General features: G+C 38.5%; 1 long non-coding RNA gene across 1 annotated transcript; it reads left to right on the top strand.

Moving 5' to 3' along the window:
* The first annotated feature begins 1,639 nt into the window (after window positions 1-1,639).
* On the top strand, window positions 1,640-11,604 carry LOC110047250 (uncharacterized). The gene is made up of 4 exons (XR_016206029.1): window positions 1,640-8,940; window positions 9,079-9,217; window positions 9,554-10,458; window positions 10,881-11,604. It is a non-coding gene; the product is annotated as an uncharacterized LOC110047250 (long non-coding RNA).
* The last annotated feature ends 8,851 nt before the right edge of the window (window positions 11,605-20,455 follow it).

The raw sequence follows: 20,455 nt of genomic DNA, 5'->3' as shown, positions 1-20,455 counted from the left end.
TGCCTCAAATAGGCATGATGACTTCTTTCCCAAGAATTCACACTTGTTGGGTGATGCAGCTTACCCACTGAAAACATGGATCATGACCCCATACAAGGACAATGGGCATTTGACAGAACAGCAAAAAACCTACAATTATCTTCATTCCTCAACCAGAATGGTGATTGAGTGAACATTTGCCCTGCTAGAGGGTTGTCTTTGAAGATTAAAGTACGTTGATATAGACAAAGTCAATGATATTCCTAAAATAGTCGTTGTTGCCTGTGTTCTTCATAACATCAGGTTGTGCAATGAGGATAGCTTTTTGGACTTCATGGATGACCAAGATGATGAGGTGAATGGGTCCAAGTATTCTTACTCCTAACACCCCAGCAGTTCAGAAGCGTACAGAAATCATGGAGTATCTAACAGTAAAAAGCTCTTGACTGTTGTAACTTGTATGTGTGGTCCAGATGAAAATTCATTGCAACATAGGTGATAGCTTGCAAACACAGATTTGATTTCTGTCTGTTGTTTTGTGCCTCCAAAAAACTGAAACAACAGGCAGATATATGTCTGCCTTAACAGGCTACACACTTGGGTTATTTTAACAGAACTTTTAATTCCATCTTGTCAGATGATTCAGCTCAAAGTGTGAGAGCAAATGACACTACATCTTTTCAAATGAAAGTGTTCTCTTCCATTTCTGTGCAAGAGCTATGATGTATTATCATTTTTTCTGAGCTGCATCCAGTCTAAATGAACTAAATTGCACAATCTGATTGGAAAGATGATCCAGATGTTTTCAGTTGGAATTAATAAACATCTTATCAACCAAACTGGTTTGGCCAGTTGTAACAATATCATTCTTATTTGAAAGAAAATGAATACTTGAAAAACACCTTATAAGAGACAGACCATTTAATTTTTGAGTGGGGAGGGGGGTGGGCAAGTTTCTTAGCTTGAAGGTTTTTCTCTCTTGCATATGTGCATTTTTTCTCTTTTAGCTTGATTTTTTTCTTTCTTAGGCTTGTGCATGATATTTTTTTCTCTTCTTTTCTTGTGCAAGAATTGTTTTTTGTAATTGACGAACCCCCGATCAAAATTTAAATGGTCCATCCCTAAGTAAATTGCTTGTTACATGACGTACATGTATACTGATTAATCCTTGTCTCTGGGGTCAGGCTTGTTATTTTAGCTGGGCATTTCAGCCTTGAATTGCTTACTGTAGCCAGAACTCTGAAGGTTTGCATATTTTACAACATTACAACAACAACAACAAAAATTCAAACCTATAGTCCTGGGTTTATTTGATGAATATTATTATAATTATTATTGTCAGACATTTGTTTTTCAGTATGCCTTTGCAATCCCCAAAATATTCCAAAAGAAATTTTGGGGGTTGAATCTTGTGATGTTGGTATTTTGGGAATGGAAAATTTTGCCAAGTACTTTTCTGAGAAATATGGAGGGCTTATTTTTGGAGAACAGAGGGGGGGGGGGGGAGTTTGTCATACAAAATTTCTTGTACAACAGTGTAACCAGATATGAAAACATGGAAAACATGGAAAACATGGTATCCGTTGGGGGTTTTATGTTAGGCTCTGTGTTTTTTTTTTGGGGGGGGGGGGTGGAATTTGGCCAGGGGTATTTTGGGGGGTATTAGTCCATGAAATGCACATAAACATGGACAATAATCACCTGCATTAAAAACGTTTTATTTATTCTAACATTTTTCAGGCTTTTTGACACCTTTGGAACTTATGGCAGCAGTTTGAAAAATGTTATTCGAGTATTTCATGATGCAGAGACAAGCCAAAATGTTGATAAAACAATAGAATTATTTACTGCTATAAATATTGCCTGATTGAAATATAGTTACAGTATGCATTGAGGAACAAAATACATAACTTCTGAAGCAAATATAATTTGTATTACTATAAAATCAAATTTATATCATTTCAAATAGATTACGTTTCTGAGAAAAATGCCATTCCTGTAAAAAACATGCTGGGAACAAATATGACAATAAATATTCTGAGTACAATTAATATGACATTTGAGCAAGTATCCAAGCTACAGCCAAACATATACAGTTGTTCACTGTTGAGAACCCTCGGAACCTCTAGCATTCCCCCAAGTACCTTCATTTTTTCATTGTGGAATGCCTCAAACTTCCCCATTTTTGCTCATGGATGTTATGTAACATCCATGAGCTTAGGAGGCAGTCGGGTGGTGCTCGATCACTCACTCCTTCCATTCTAATTAATTTATTCATTAAACCTGGATTAAACAATTTTCTCCTACTTCCCCTGCTAAGTATTGCTTTTGTCCAAGAGTGCTCAGTCATCTTCAGGGAGGTTCTTTGATGAGGGGGGACTAGAAAGGCATACATTTTTGCCTGATAAATTAAGAGCCTGGGTATGAGTTTATCAAACACCTCAAAGATTGGAGGCGACCATTTCGGTTTCATGTGATTTTCTTTCGTAAATATGTTGTTTTTTGCCTATCGGCTTTTGCTCACACCTAGATGAAGCTGTTAGAGGTATTTATGACTGTGGTCATGTATCGTTCACAACAACATGGTCAGCGAGGTCAAAGAATTGATACAAGACACCTGGGAAGAAAGGCCAGAAGGTGAGATTGTGATCAGCTTTTTTCCTTGGCAAGAGAATTTGATGCTTTCCACTCGCTTTCTCTTGTTGTGTAGTCGAAGGTAAGCTTAAATTCTTGTTAGGTTTTGGTTTCATTGTTTCTTTACTGTTTGATTTTGTTCGCACCCATTGAAATTCTGCCTGTGTTAGTATTGCAATTAGCTCAAAATTTGTAAGCTTGTTTTTAAATACTTAGGGGAAAAAAATTCGAATTGCCTTATCTTTTAGTTTTGTTGTCGTTCACATTACATTTCTTTTCTATTCCATGCAGTTCGACCAAAGTGAAAATTTCATCACGGATGATATGCAAGGCAGCCTACATGTACGATTGAGTAAATATAGACTACAATATTTTGGTGATAGATGAACAATTTGAGTCTAAGAGATTGTGTAGATCTTTTTTTTTTTGGCGAGAAAGATATGCTGTCCAATTTTGTCAAAAAGCCGGACGCGTGGTGGCTGGTGATAGAGATTTTTTTTTGCTCCTAGAAATGAGAGATTTAAACAAAGTGACATCAAAACTTGAATTATGGAGAAGAGAATACTTGATACTTGTCAACATAGGTATGTTCTGTAATCATTGTAAAAATCTATCAGCAGAGACATATCTGCAATCCTTTTGAATATTACTGCATTGCTAGTGAGACTTGCACAAACAATTACCAAGATATGTAGGAATAAAATACCATGATTTTTGTCTCCATGAAAGAAAATTATTATTTTACTTGCATGGACTACAATATGTAGTATCCTTGCATTGCACCGAGTTGGGGACTTTTTCCTACAGTTGACTAAAGGTGCACTATTTTCAGGCTAGAGGTATCATAAGACTTAAAAGGGCAGGCATTTCAAACATTTGATTATTTATCCCAGAAATAAGATCTAGCGGGCCACATAAGGTTTGTGAAAGGGGTTTCAGGTTAGAAGCTTCATGTATGTGAAAGGAAAGCCTTTCCTGTTAAGAACACTGTTAAATGGATAGGTCTTTGACCTTGGGCCAGAGCCTCCTTGTATAAAACTTTGTTACTTCCCTTCCTCCTTCCCAAAGACATAGTTCTATAGAAAAAAAAACCTTATAAATTGTAAATGAAAACATTCCCTTCACTTCAGGTTCATGATTGAAACAAAACTGTCTGAAATCATTCTTATAATATTTAAGGAAATACTTTTTTCTATAGATTTCCTGTTTACCTGCAAGCTACAATCAAGTTGTTTATGTTTGACTTAGCTTAGAGTAAACAAGATTTTGCCAATATCCATGTCTCACTTAAGTGAAATTGGGCAAAATACTCTTGCCAGTCCTGGCATTCTCAAGTTGATTGTCTAAAATAAATTTCAAAATCATGTATTGTAATTTTTTGCATAATAGTAATCAGTGTTACACAGCTTTTTCATAATATTGACTGAACAAGGACCATAACCAATTTACCTTGACCCAAAATACACTGCTGTCTCATATACATAATTATATTGTCAATTTTGGGCTGACTGGTAAATATGGTGAACTCTCATTTAATTATTTCATTTTGAAACAGACTGTTGTTATTCTTTGACACTACATTATGTACAAGTTAATACGATAACAATGTTCCAATTCCAATCAAAACTAATTATTCATTTTAAAATTTATAAGCTGCTTGTGTAAACAACCTATTATTTGATTTTTGTATTTCTTTTCTATTTCGAGCAGTCTGGCCTCGAGCCCTGGCTGGGAACATTTTATTGTGTTCTTGAGCTAGACACTCAACTCTCACAGTGCCTCTTTCCACTCAAGTGTATAAATAGGTACCAGCGAATTTAATATTGCAGGGTAACCCTGCGATGGACTAGCATCCCACCCAGGGGGTATAGAAATACTCCTAGTCGCTTCATGCTGCAGAAACTGGGATAAGCTCTGGCCTGATGGGCCACTTGGCTCGTATGCAGACTTTACTTCTACTTCGAAGTTGCTGTTTGCCTCTTTTTTAGAACAAATGCTTGTGCAAAACATTTCAAATGAAAATTACTTGATTTCCAAGAGAATGAACGTACAGGTGACATGCATTTTCATATGACTAGTTTTGCAGAAAGACTCGTTTTGCCACAGAGGCAAAAATCAACTATTCATCCAGGAGCTGGCTCAGGGAGCCTTTGATTTTCTGAAAAATGCTAAAGTCAGCAGTTTTGTTCAAGATTCAAGGCTAATTTTATCTTGGAAAAATTAATGGCTACCCCCAGGTTTCTTTGTGGATTCTAATAACCCTAGCTAAGATCTACTTTTTCTATGTTTTCCACGTTTTCCTAATCTGGTGGAAACACATTTATATTAAATAGAAACTGTTTTTTATGAGCCTGAGACACACCTCAGTCACTAACGTTCAGTTCTGTGATGGAGCACAGCTGCATGTTTGCACAAGACTAGTCTTCAACTCTGTGTAGGGGGCTTTATGCGATCTTTGTATGTTGCAAACATCTAGATCAAAATACTTGCATGTCAAGAGAAACCTGTTGACACTTGCTTTTTACTGAAAACCATTATAGATGCATTTAAAGGCACACAAGTTGAATGAGTCAAGCAATTGGATGAGTTAATTTACACTTGCCAAGAATATCTGCAGCTTGATTCTCAGCAGGCTGTTATGTCTTCTTCGAGGACCTCCCCCTGTCTGTTTCTGAGCTTTGCAGCTATTTTTGTGAAGAAGGATTGAACATGGCAAGAATTCAGGAACTCCTCTAAGGTGAACCGCCTAATTCTGTCCTCATTTTTAGTGATACAGTAACTGCTTCAACTTTATGGCCATCTCCTGACCTAAGAAAAACTCTTCTTCAAGGTAGTTTCTTTTGTTTTTCATTGAAATGAGTGGCCTTTTTCGTCACTTTAGGGCCCAGCCTTCAGGTTTTATTTCATTAGCAGGGGCTGGAAGTGTAGAACTTGCTAGGGCCAGGTGAATACCATGATTGTCGCTATAGCGTATTTTGGCCTTGTCAAATAGGTTTTCTCTTTCAGGAACAAATCAACATGAAGTGTACTGTAGATGCTTCTTCAGTAATTATCTCAGCATTACCCTGTCTGATGCAAAAGTGGAACAGCTAAGAAAATATAAGGAGTTTGAATAAAACGCTGCTTACCATTACTTCTTGCACACTGCTTTTCAGTCTGCTGCCTTTTGCAACTTTTGATGGCATTTCGGGCAGCAAAAGACAAGTATAATGCTGAACAAAAAAACAAGTTAGAGGCTTTTTATTGGAATTCTATCCCCATTTTATTTGTAGTAAATTAAAACTCTGCAGAAAAACTAATGGCTGTCAATGAGCTTAGAATAGTTGATTGATCTCTTTTCAAAGGCACAAAGGGTGTCGTGTAAGAAATTCGTTTTAAACGGTACAGAATTCGGAAGACTTTTAATTCTCTGTTAATTTCTCCAGCCCCGTCTTTGTCTATCTATTCTGGGTACGAGGGTATCGAGTGTGGGCTTAGAAATAACTAACAAGGGGGTGCATTACCTAACCTCAAACCCCTAAAATCGTGCACCAAACTCTCATATTCCACTGTGATATAAGTACTAAAAGTCCAGAATAAAAGCTTATAGCAGTTGGCATACTTTTATTTTATCCTAAATAGTAGACCGTTGGTGAGGTCCTTAGGGGGAAGGAGGGGAAGGGCTGTGTATCCCTTATCCTATTAATTTTTGGCGTAAATATCTTGTATCCTGTTAATTGCAGCTTAAGATTTCCTACTCAATTAATGTCTCGTTTTATCTGATCTAAACCTGCTCTAAGGTGGTGAGGTGACTTCCAATTTGAGCAACAACAGTTGGTTGGGCATCAAGGGCTCATTCTTGTTTGGATCACTGGACACGGTAGTAATGGGTCAGCAATTCATGATACTCTCAACTGCGCACATTAATGTGGCCAGACTTTTGTCATCAGTAATTTGCTCTCACAGCAGGGCTTGTAGAATCTTCCTAATGGTTCAGAAGCATCTCTCCCAAATGCCTCGAAAGTGAGAACCATTTGAAGGGCTGAAGAACCAGTTGATGTTATTTTGTAACAGGGAATCATGTATCCTTTCCTGATTCCAATCTGAAATAGCGTCACACAACTCCTCACCACTGGTTAAGTTTGACCTGTTATCTGTGTAGATTTCCTTCACTTGGCCTCCTCTTGCAATGAAACATCGCAAAGCCAATAAGAATGAGTGTGTGCTTAGGCTGTGTGCAATTTCGAGGTGCATAGCACGGATTGCCAGACGTGAAGATCACAGCATATCTCTTTAAGAGGCTCCACCCACAACGGACTTGGAATGGGCCAAAGTAATCCATGCCTACTGATGTAAAAGTTGGCTTCTCAGCGAGCACACAACTTTCTGGTAAATCAGCCATCTTCTGTTGGCAAAGTAGTGCCTGGCAACAACGGCAACTGACACACTTTTCTAGAACACTTCTTGCAGTTGAACTTCCTTGGTTGATCCAGAATTTCTGCCTAACTTAGGCTAGGACATGCTCTCTACTGGAATGGCCACATGCCCTGTGGTAATTGCCAATGATCACTCAGGTAACGTGATCTTCTTTTGGAAGAATAATCAGGTGCTTTGATTCCATGAGTAATGATGCTTTGCGCAGCCGACCACCAACATGTGAAAGCCCATCAGACGATTGGATCGGCTTGTACAGGCAACTACTCTTCTTAACTGGTGTTTTGGGATGGTTGAGCTCCTCAGGGAAGGCTCTTCTCTGTACGTGCTTCAGAATTTCTCTCTCTGCTCTCTTGATCACTTCAAAGGTGATGTATTTTGGAACATCGCGGCTTAACTCGTTCTCCTTGCCTGCCTTCAGAAGTCTTTCTCCGTAGCACAGGAGCCAGGCAACAACTTTCTTTAGATAGATCCAGGAAGGGCATTTCTTGAAATATTGCAGCAGTGGACAGCTTTGCTTGCCTAGTGACAACATGTACACTTTAACCTCCATCTTCACCTCAGGATCTCCCTCGGGGACATCGTTAATTGCTTCTGTCTGCATTGGCCATGTGTTCGGGCCTCCAAAGGTTCTCCAGCCCCATTAACCAACACCCTTGACTAAGGAAGACGTCTGCTGTCAATCCTCGAGAGGCGTCATCAGTGGGATTCATGTCGCTAGTTACATGGTTCCATAGATGGGGTTCAGAGCCATTACGAATAAGTGTGACACGATTAGCTACAAAGGTGTGATGTAGCGGCGTCAACTCTGATAGCGGAGAGATCCGTGAAACTAAAAGACTAAAGACTTGCAGCTTCCACAAGGCTCAGGTTTATTGTGCCAACTGTTACAGCGATTCTGTATGGTAGGACGTGTTAGGGTGACCACTCTAGTAGGTTCTGAGTTGTACAACAATAACTGGTGGTTCCCGTCGAATTTCTGTGAGCCTTATCGTTTTTTTACATGTGCTCGTGATATTAAGCTAAAGTCACGTGGTAGCTAGCGGAAAATCATTGTGATGTAAATGCGGTAAAAAGGGAAATGCATAAAATTCTATGAAGTAAAAACGAGGCATGCGGGTGCCATTACATGTGGTATTGCCTCGTTTTGTTCGTCATGTAACATAATACTGCAGTGCTATTCAGGTGGTGTGCGTCATGACCCTCAAAGGTTCATGAGTAAAAATGTGACTGTAGCTCATTTCAATCCAGACACGGTCGAGTACACATCTCCCAGGAGTCATTACAGTGAGAGTAAACATTGGAATCAAAACGCTGCTTCCTTTTCTGAAAAGTGTTACAGATGAGAGTAGTTTAGATCATTTCAAAGATCTCACAGTGGCTGTAGAGATGCATCTTGTTGGCTTCACAAGGCAATTTCATTAAGTTTATCGTGATTTAGCAATGATCAAAGGTGTGATTTTACAGGATTTTAGCCGTGTAAATCTCCGGCTTCTCAGAGGGTGTTCTGTAGTTATTTGTTAAGCTTGAGCTTATGGTTAAGATTATAAGTTCTATATAATACATTTTCTCCCAGAGTGAAAGAGATCTGTAGTTCTTACTGGATTTACCTAAGTACAAATCAATTCGACCATTAGTAGTGTTTGATGGACTTTCACTGATGGACTTTGACTGCCAGGCAAGGAAAGGGAACACAAACATTGGACAAGGTGAGAAATCTTCATCATCTCTCGTGTCAGTTTTATTTTTCTTCGACTAGTTTATTTCACAGCCATTGACTGCAAACAAATCTTTCATCAGGAAACAAGAGAAACAGATCAAAAGAGCTGAACAGTGACGGCGCATTGGGGATTTAACCGGAGCAAGAAAGCCACTGGCTGGGGCGGCAGAAATAAACCATGATCATGTCTGCAGGTTCGTTGAAGTGAGTTTTACAGTACGAAGAGTTCGGATTTTATTATTTACATCACCGTTTAAAATCTCGTTAAAATAATTGTCTAGACCTTCAACTGCAGTGCTTTAAAATATGGTATATCTTACTATTCTTCTTAGACTTGCCGACAGAGGTCTATCGATTACGTGGTTGCTCCATATGAGGCAGATGCCCAAATAGCATACCTCACAAAGAATGGTTATACCGATATTGTGATTTCCAAAGATTCTGATCTTCTAGCATACAGATGCCAAAACAGTATGTAGAATAAGTCACGTTGTTTTTCCAACTGCTAGAGTATCATGCCCTCTATACATGACATCAGTACACCCCAAGGGTCAAAAGGCATCACCCCCTTTTTTGTTTATTACACTAGGTCCAACTGAATTATACATATATTTTTTTAATCATTCTATATTAAAGACTGAAATGCATACATTTAGTCATTTCCACATGAAGTAGCTCTAAGCAGCATTTTAAAAAAACCTCAGAAGTTGTTTATGTGCACCAATAAAGCTTAGAATTTAATAATTTCAAAATTATATTTTATTCAACTTGTCATTTGCCTGCCCTTCTTTTCTCATTTGTTCACAGGTTTTATTCAAGCTGCAGCTCAGTGGTGCATGTCAAGTAATCAAGCTTGAAAAGGCATTGGCCCACTTGTCAATGAGACAGGAAAGTTTTCTTAACATGTGTATTGCTGCAGGTTGTGACTACCTTTCAAATGTACATGGAATCAGGATTCACTTAGGAAAAAAGCTTGTGACAGAAGGAAATAATTTCTTGGCTGTTCTGCAGAGCAATAAATATGCCCCAGGTGAATACACCAGTGGATTTCAAACAGCCAAGGCCATCTTTCTGCACCAGACAATGATAAATCCTGCTCATGCAACAACAATCCCATTATCACCATGGGAAGAAACTCCTGATTCACAATCCCAAACATCCTGTGGGATATATCCACATAGTTATTATACCTAGTATATGTCTGTGAGAAGAATACTTCCAAAAACTCCAGTTTTCGCATGAAAGCAGGTGAAGCCTTATTAGTGCACCCTATTATTAACATGGTTAATACCCTCTTGCTGGTTAATACCCTTTAACTGGTCTTCCCTCTTGCTGCTTGTTTTTTCTCATAACCGAAAACAAACCCTGCTTATTACCATATTAAGTCAGCTTCTGCATATTAGGGAATTTGGGAACTCAAAATGGACCCAACATATTGTCGTGTGAGAGAATTTCATGTTTATTTATGTCTACAAGTCTCCTGCCCTCCCCCTCCAAAGAAACTCAACATATAACATTACATTAAACTCTTGTCTTTTTTTTACTAGTAATTGTTCAAGTCAGCATGACTTTATATACTAGTACTATTAGTTTCCTTAATATCAAACATGATTAGCCTACTGGCAAAAGAATATGCTGTTAACCTGGCTGTGGGTGATGTTGACCCCAAGATGAAGACATCCATTGCAAATAATTTTCCACTTCCTGCTTAGGTAAAATATGTTTCAGCTATTGTTTTCTAATTTAAAAGAAAAAGCTATGCCTTTTTACACATTTCTTTAAGGTTTAGCAAACCTATGTATACATGTGCAGAAAAAGGAAACTATTTGCAAGGCATTGTCTTTGTGTCCTGTCTGTGTGCTTAAGTGACAATCTAGCAATTAAGTACAAGTTATATTTTAAGAGTTGTTGAATTAGATTTTTTGTTTTCCCTTAAAATCTTGGGGACAGGACAAGAAACACATAATGATGATGAGGCATGACATTCTGTCAAAGCATTTCCTTTTGACACATTTAATAGGCTGAATGAAATTTTTGTACTTTCCATAACAACTTGTAACTACAAACTGAACATGGTATGACCATGCCACACTAAAACTAAAACTCTAAAGCTGTTCCCATCCTTTTTTTTCAGGCAATTTTGTGGCAGCCTAGAGACCTGTGCTTGTCAGTTGAAACTATAGACAATCTAAACATTAACTGGACTGTTCCTTCACTTCCTGTATTGACAATCGAATTTGAGAAGTTGCATGTCAATAACACAAGGACAATGAAACCGGCCCTGATCAAGGCAGAAGATACTGACTGAGTAAAAGCAGGCGATGTAATAATTTGCACCAAATGGTGTGATTTGGTAACGGAAAGTGTCCCTTATTTGGTTCTCTTGGAATTTAGACAGTCTGAACCACCAGAACTCAGTAATGGTTTAATAATTGATGTTGTGGATGACAATTCAAGTGACAAGGACGGCAATGATTATTCAGCGTATACTGTTCCTTTTAAAGTGCTCAGAGTAGCGTATAAAGGTAGACAAACCTACCTGAAAAAAGCATATGTGAGTTTGGAACAAAAGCAAGAGGTAATAGCAAAACTTCAACGATTACGACCAGAGTGCAATAACTGTCCTCATAAACTTTGCAGTGGCTGGAACAAAGTGGGTTACATTACCAAGGAGTTAACAAGTGAGCTACAGCCCCTCATTGACAATGGCAATATCAAAGTTAATGTTACACATATTTGCTTCAGAGCTAACTATTTGCAAGTTGGCTTTTACTTCACATTAAATATTTCTAGAACAGGACAGTGGAGCAAAAAGGTTTTCAAGGCTGCTAAGAAGGCCAAATAAATTTAAAACACCTCATGTTCAGACTATATTTATTTCTGTGTGATATTTTCTTTACCATTTTGGTAGAGTACATTAATGCCTCTGCAACAAAGTTCCAAAAACTCTATAGGAATAAATGGCTCAAAATTGTGGCTAAACTCCAGATACATGTACTGGCAAAACAAATTCTGCATTAAGTCTCATCTCATGCATGAGCGCATTGATGGCAATAATTTGATAACTTTGGCAATTGAATCTCCAAAACATTCCTGAGTGCCAATACAGGTGACAAGAGGGTTCTGTTTCCCTGCAAGGACTCTGGAGTATGAGTAACATCTCCAGGATTTGTGGACCCTTCAGATGGGCACCCTTGAAGTCCTCTGCTGAAATAGTTAATGCAGAGGTCCTCTTCTGCTTCTTCCAATGTTTTATACTTTTGGCAAAGGTGCGAGTTGACCTGTTGTCTACATGCATCCCTGTTAAAAAAAATAATAATACACATCTGGCTCAGTTGCGGTGCAAATGAACATAAGGGTAAATCAAATATCATGTGTTCTATTATTCTTATCACAAGTCAATAAATTCAGGTATGTACAGATTCTTCAAAATATTAGGACCATATCACTAACATAGAGAGCAGTACTTTTTGTTTCATCACTGTCACATTTTAGGAAATTTAATATCCAAGATAGTTATATTTGAAAGATGATGTAATGGAAACTTGCTGTCATACTTGTAATATCCAGGATTGATGCCCCATCCAAAAGTTATCTGCTTAAATTAATCTGCTTGTACCAAGGTTTTAGCTGGAAGGGTGTCCATGCTGAACTCCTGGAGATTCGCTGGAGCCTTGCGGGTGTAACCCTTGTCAATAATGTCTGCCATGAAACACTTGTAGTCGCTGTACAAGTCCTTGTAATGTTGTACTTTCCTTTCACCAGAAAGTGCGTTTTTCTGCCGGCAGTTTGCTGTTTAGGACTGGTTCTTTGCGATCTTTCAAAGGTAACTCCATTTTATAGTGACCATCTCTCAATACTACAGTACGTTCCAACTTGCAGAGGAAACGAAGCTCTTCTTGTGACATTTCAGGTTTGTCATCAGCACTGGATTCATTGAAGCCACTGTTGTAAAAATCCTTCACCATCTGATGAAATTCAGGATCAGCCTTTATAAAGAAACTTATTGCATGTGGGCCCTTGTGATAACGCCCTAAAGGACCATTAACCGTCTGTCCCTACTTGATCGGGAAGCATAAGGACCACCGTTTTGACTGCTTCACTTCCAAACAATCAAAGATAGTGGGAACATCCCAGGCTATGAGAAGACCTATTTTGGCATCAACCTCAGGTAGGTATACTCCACAGAAGTGTGGCCACTGGTCAATGTCACCCTGTGTGGATATGTCCTCCTTTGAAATGGGTATTTTCAGTCTCATATAAAGTGCTGGCAAGTCGATAAAGACATTTTTATCCAGATCAGAGATGAAAAGATCTTTCACAACGAAACTTTCAATAAGGCTGTCTTTCTTTTCCAAAGTTGTTAGGGAAATCTGAGTTCGTGTACCACTGACCCCTAGCTGTCTCATCAAGGATTCTGTGCAGAATGTGGAGGAACTACCACTGTCCAAAAATGCATAGGTAATCACAGGGGGACCTGTAGCTTTCAACCAAACTTTGACCAGAACAACAGCCATGCCTATTCTCGAACGGTCAAGATTAACCATTCTGTTATGAATGCATGTGGGCTCTTGTGGCGAGGTACTTGCAGAAGGAATGTCGGATGGTTGAATTCTTCCCACAGTGTTCGTGTGAAGAATTTTGGGATGTTTCCTGGTACAGTTAGCAATGGTACATGTTTTCCTTTCCAGGCGTTCTTTTGCCATGTGATTGGAAGACAAACAACCAAAGCAGAGGTGTTTTGATTTCAAGAATTGAATCCGATCTGGATACAGGAGGCATCTAATTGCAGAAGGAACATAAGAACTGCTCAGTGGGAGGAGTTAACCAGAGAGTGGCACATCAGGAGGCGACCTCTGAACATTGCCTACTCGTGCAGCAAGACTTGTTTTACCTCTACCAGATCTGTTCTGCTTGTCCTTTCATTCGTTCTTGGGCTTTGTGTCTTCAGTGATCTTTCTGAATACAGGATTGGCGGTTACTCTTGCTTCATTGTCCACAAATTCAGCAACGTCACTGCACATAACAGACCTTCTCTTAGTTTCCATGACATGATTGACTAAATGGCACCATGTTTTTCGTAAATTAAATCGAAACTTCATAACAAGCTTTCGTATGGTGTCAGGCTGCTCAAGCTTGGTCAGGTATTTGCTGTATTCCATCACGTTTTTGGGGAAAATGGAACACCTACTGCGTTGCAAGCATTTCCACAATGTTGCTCTGCTATTGTTGTAGTGGGTTTTGGTGGTGATGAAGCCCTAGCATTTCGTGAAAAGCCCTCTCACTCGGCAGTGAGGACGCACCAGAGTGTTCAGACTTGGCAGCACGTTTTTTCCTGTTAGTTGCTAACGAACGCTGATGCCATTTTGCTGCTTTGGGATTTAAGATAGAACAACCAACAGCTGTTAATTGACCCTTTGCTCCAACTAGCTTTCTTTCAAGTCGATAATCAGTGCTTCAACTTTCCCATCACCCTCCCTGGATTCCAAGCTCTTTGGATTCAACACAAACGAACACAGGCAACTTCTGTAATTAAAGATGAAACTTGTTCTTTAGCCTTAGACTTGGCAAGTTCAGTTTCCAGTGTCAAACGTTCCTGTTCTTGTTGCAAAGGTAACTTTTGCTCCTCTAATGATCGCTGTTTCTCTCGTACAGCCGCCTCAGCCTCCAGCTCTGCAATACGCGCTGCCTCCTTTGCTCTTGCAAATGCTAAGGATGACGTACCACTCCTGTTTGAACCACTATGACTCGAAAGGCGTGATTTCCTTAACGAAGACTTAGATGTGGCCCAAGAACCAATCTAACTTGTTGAATCTTCAGGATTGATCTGAGAGTTCAACCTGAGAAGCTCCTCTGATCTTTTTAACCCACTCTCTTTGATAAAAGACGTTTGCACGTGAAGACTCTGAATTTAACTGCTCTTGACATCTTTTTATGCTAATTTCATCCTGAAGATTCAACAAATAGGCGAGATGAGATTGTTTAAACGATTCAACAGCAGCCAGAAAGCTGGGCAACTTTTTCTTTACAAGCTGAACATTTTCCTCACTCAACAACAGCACATCGATTTCGTTTCTCCTAACACTAACTGTGGAAAGATAGCACAATCTTTCATTCTTGATTCGACAAAGTTTCTCGCAGAGAATGCCTTCTTGATCCAGTTGTTTACTCAGCATCCTAGGGCGAGCACCATCCTGATCACCAGAATCTTTGACTTCATCACCGCCAGAATCCATTGTGTTCTCATACAAACTCTACAATTTCAAACTATGTTACTGCCAAAAGGCGATTCCTTCCTGGCCACATACAGCAACTGATTCCAAACATCCAAATGAGAAGAGGGTTGAACTTAAAGAAACATAAAAAATACAAACTTACAAAATGTAGAAATATACTGCTGAAAAGCGCCTTAAAGCGAAACGCAATGAACAAAATAACTCCAAACTCACATTGTACTGGCGCTGTTGGCCGCAAAAGGCCAACTCTATATAGGTTTATTACACTAGATGTATTCTCGTTGAGGTCTACAGTGAAACTAAAAACTGCAGCATGCGTGAAAACTAAAAACCTAGAATATTAAACAAGATGCACATTATACTAAACGCACAGGAAAGTAACATAAAACAAATTCCCAAAGGAACACTAATGAACCCAAAATAAAAGAGAGTGCTAGATTCTACATTACGGTCCTTTAAGTTCAGGTGAGACTCAACAAACTGCTTGAACTGACTTATGCTAAAGGAATTCAAGGACCAAATCTCCAACTCATAAGCCAGGACCTTTTGTTAGGGCTTTCTTGGTTCTTTCAATAACTGACATGTTTTTGATGAGCTGATTAGAGAACCCAAACACAGGGGAAGGGGTGGTATGAGGTCTCCTCTTGCTCTTGCTTATTCCTGCAAGGAATCATTTAAAAACTGCTTACAAAATTTCTTGATCAATGACTTATTGATTGAAAAAATGTTGTCGGAAGGAAAATATTGATCATAAACAATATGACTTTATGGAATGATGGGAAGTGTAAAAAGGTGTGTGCGAGATCATGAGTGTTCAAAATTTCTTCCTTGGGGCATTACATGATCACCAGTCAGTTTCCTGAAATGGTGATTTAGAAAAAACGTGAAAACTGCCCATGCCTTGGGTAAAATTATGTTCAAATTACACTTAAATGTGAATAATACTTGAACACTAGACATCTTTGAAAGTGTGGACTTCAGTTTCTAAATGCATTTCAATTTAAGACAAATTTTCTTTAAAGTGGTATTACGATCAAACTTTTTTAGGTGCTTCACATAGAATTCCATGAAAGAATAAAAACGCCATTTACCATTTGTAATTATCTGCATTAGTTCCGGAGATATTTAACTTTGAAAAATGTGTAAAATATGCAAATGAGATGATCAATGACGTCACACACTCAACCCAATATTATCAAGTATATAAGTAGAGCTATCTTGGCCAATTTTCAGTACAGACCATTGAAACTTGGTAGGCTAATAGTTCTGCAGGAAACACACCTATGGCGATAAAAAATTCTGTTCCCATTACAACTCACTCTTTTCCAGTCCCCACCCACTTGATTTCAATCTTAGTGATTTTCAGCTTGAAAAACATTAGGCGAAGCCTCAAACTTGAGCTAACATATTTATATTCTTGCTGGATCATGCATATGAGGCACAATTAGCAAATATCAAAATGGAATGCCAAAGGTTACCAGAAAAGCTTTAAATATTGGAGAGAACTGGAACCCAGTATGTTGCCATGGTAACAAAACTGTTAAGCTCATATTGTGGAGCACATTCAGTAGAATCTTACTGCAAAGAATCAAACATTTCTGTTACAAATTGGCTGAGATATCATTCATCATATCTGATCAAAATTTGGTTGTGTGTGACATTATCACTCGACTAATTTGCATATTTTAAAAAACTTGAACATCTCTGGAACAAAAAGAGATATTCGAAAATAGTAAACAGCATTTTTCTTCTCATACAGACTACTTGTTTATGTTTTAAAATGGCTTAGGTAGGAAAGATGCAATTTTCATTATAGCACCACTTTAACATTTCTTTCATCCACCCATCCTTTGTTGAGACTGGATTTGCTATTTGATTCTTGGATATAGTGATATAGTTATATTGAGTTTATTTAGATTTCCTTGTTTTGTTCCATTTATTCAGTTTGCTCAAATACCTATTGGTGACTCAATATATGCAAGGTAAGCATAAACCAGCTTTTGACTATAAACAAGACACATATCTGCATGAACTTGTGCTTGTTTCCTGGCATATCCAGCTGTGAATGCCAGAATTTTGACATGATGAAATCTCAGTTGTCTTTTGTTGATTGTTTTACAGCTGTAGCATAGTACAAGCAAGTAAGCATTGTATATCCCTGGTCTAAATTGAACCCTCTGTCCATTGTTTACACCTGGTCTGTAGTCTGCATTTTACATTGACCAATTAAGTAATAAATATTAGAAAGTAAGAAAGGTTCTGACAGTAAAATCCGAATTTTCAATCTATTTGATTGCATTTGTCCATCTATCTGGCCAAAAGGATAGCAAAGTGGTTAGGGATATCTTGTGTTGGCTTCATTCCCTCTTGCAAAGGGTTTTGTGTTTTGAAAAAATGGGAATTCTGATGGAAATTGGTGTTTTGTGGGAATTCGTTTTTGTCAAGGTTTTTGAATAAAGAACAATGTTTATTAAACAAATACTGATAAATTCTGCGCTATGTTAAATTGAATTGTTGTTTTTCTTTGTGAATGTCAAAAAATAATTGTGTTTTCAAAGTATATGATAAAAAGTGATATCCCAATATTTTGATGTTTTTTTTAAATTATTAAGAGTTCTTACTTTATGAAGTTACAACTGAAACTAATGGTAATTAATGTTGGCATACTCCATGTTTTGCTTCTTAAATCTAAAAGAACTAATTTGAGGTTACAAGTCAACCTGATGGCTAGCAATTTCACATGTAATTTATCATCTAATATCAGAAAGAAGTCAACAGACGTTGTAATGACAATTGTAAATGTGACAACTGTAAATGCTAAGATGATGAATATGTTTTTAACAAATGGAATACGTTGCCATACTTTGGTGATGTCTGAGTAACTAAATATCAGATACTAGATAGAGCTCTTTCTTGTAAGAGGGTAACAACCGATTGTAGAAATTGTAATGAAGTTGGAATTTCTGAAGGTGGAATAGGAGTTCATGAGCTTTCAATTTAGACACTGTTATATCATTTATGTTGTGTCACATTACCATCCAGAAAGAGTTCTTTTATGTCATGCATTATAACTGTAACTCTAAATAAGAAGTATAGAAGACGGATTTTGAAATGTTTACAGTTGTCGTTTTCTACATTGAAAACAAACCGTGTAAAAGAAAACGCAATTGTGCTTTTTGCAACACCTCGTGTTTTAAAATTGATGCAAGTGTTTCATCAGTCAAATGAAGTGACTGCTCCCTCTCTGTGGTTTCTACTCTTACTGTGAGGAAAAGGCCCACTTGACACTTTTCTGCCTTTATGGTTCTGCATTTGTGGCACTTTGCAATTCTTGAGCATGTAGTTTGCGGAATCTTTTTCGTGCATTTCGGACATCTGTGAAACTCGTCACACTTTGTGATGGCAGTAATCTCTGATCATGACGGTTTTCTTTGATGATTTCTTGGTTTGGACTTTTTCTTTGTTGTTTGCTTTAATTTGGGTCTTCAATGTTGTTGAAAGCTTCTTTTGTCAGGACCAGACGTACACTACCAAACAACTCATTTGGTACGAGTGTCCTTTGATTACATATTGATGTGTGTTTCCGACAGATCAATCAGTATTGTTCCAGTCTGGTTGACGATTGTGGCAGTTGCAAAATTGAGCTGGTTTTTGCCAACTTTGGTCAGTTCTGTGATATTTGCAACCTTCCCACGAATGGCTACTTTGTCCCACTAGTTCTTGCTCTTGAGGATTTCCAGGACAGACTACAGGTCTTCTTCTGCTGTTCTGATTTCCAAATACTGAGACGTGTATTCGGAAGGTTGTGGTACCGAGACATATGTGATGTCTTCAACTGAATTTTCTCTCCATTTGCAGTAAACATGAAATCTGTAAGCTTAATCGGTGTCCAATTTGTTTGGCTTTGGGAAAACAGCTGCCATTTGTGTTTTGAGTAAATGAGAGCTTCTTTCGTTTCCTTTGCTGAGGTTTGCAGTGTAAAAGTTGCGTAATCCATAGTGTTCTTCTTGTTCCTCTTCTCGGGAGAAAGGTGATGGACATAACCTATAATGCTACTGGTAGCTGGTCGTTTTAAACTCTTGTTAGACATTTTCCCTGCTTAAAACGTTACGACTCAAATGGGAACACACGTCAAAGAAATGATCAACTGCTTGCTTGTGAAAATGTCAGTAAACCACGTGTATTGTTTTTGATTTGTGCGAATGCTTTGATGTCATGTCATACATTCTTCACAAGAAGGTGACGTGCATGAAAACTCGCTTTTTACTCTCCACAATCTGATATTGCAGAAATACGTCTAACAGAGATACGAATTTGACAAAAGCAAAAGATGGTGAACATTGCAAGTCCGAAAGTAATGCTTCCTTTCAAGGACAATGCTTGATATAAATCCACCATTTTATAACCATGTGCATGCTCCCTAATCATGTGCATGCACAGAGACAAGAAGACGCATGTGCATTTTAGGGCTCAGACAGCAATGTTTAACCTTGCGCTCCCTTTGGGAAACCCAAGTAATTATGAAAGTGCCCTCGTGAATGGCGGTAGCTGCCAGTTTTGCCCCATGGCGAGTTTGCCCCCACCGAGTTTGCCCTCACATCGACTCAACTTGATCGAGTTCGCCCCCAACCGGATCAAGTTGTATATAGAGATTATTCCTCGTTCTTTTATCCACTGCCCTATTAGATAACTGGTGGTGAGGAAACTTCGCTTGGTGGCGAGGTGACTTTGCTTGGTGAGTTCAATGGTGGCGAGATGACCGGTAACCGTTGGACTTTGTTGCTATGTGTGTGCCAGCTGCAACAAGCGAACAATCATCATCTAAGCTTGTCAAACATACATAGACTGAAATGCTTCTTCGAAAACGTTTAATAACTTGATAACAACTACATAAACGCTAAAAGTTGGGGGTGAACTCGAAATAGGAATTTTATAGTGGAGGCGAACTCGCCATGGGGTGAAACTGCTATCATTCTGCAAGCACATCTGAGTGTGGTAATTAGATGATGATGATGATGCTTGTTTATGGATTTACAGTGTATGTAACATGAAACAACATCCCGATATCTGCATCTTCATGATGAGTTGTAGTTTGCCATATCTCTGGGAATTTTTCATGGTATCCACACGTTCTCCATCCTTGAATCCTCCAATGACCAGTTATGTGTCCTTGGGAAGCCTTCCTTTGCAAAGACTGCACAAAGATGTTGTTATTACCTCTTGAGTCTGTTGTGCTTGACTGGCAGACAGACCGGTATTTCCCTGGACAGGACTTGGGTTTCCCTAAATGAATGAAAATCGTCTCCGCTCAGTTGAGCAATTCTGTAAAGCCTTTCGGAGGAGATGTGACAAGACAATGGTTTTGGGTATGTATCTAAGTCACTTGCTTGGGGAGGAGTGATAAATGTGTTTTGCAAAGTTGTATGTGAATTGTGGTCAGGTAGTAGTGTATGTTTGTGTGATGTATTGGTGT

The sequence above is a fragment of the Orbicella faveolata genome, unplaced genomic scaffold, assembly GCF_042242905.1.
Source record: "Orbicella faveolata isolate gen_17 unplaced genomic scaffold, um_ofav_v1 contig_13, whole genome shotgun sequence".
Classification (NCBI taxonomy): Eukaryota; Metazoa; Cnidaria; class Anthozoa; order Scleractinia; family Merulinidae; genus Orbicella; species Orbicella faveolata.
Note: the sequence above shows the minus strand (reverse complement) of the source record. Positions and strands in the feature narration are given on the sequence as shown.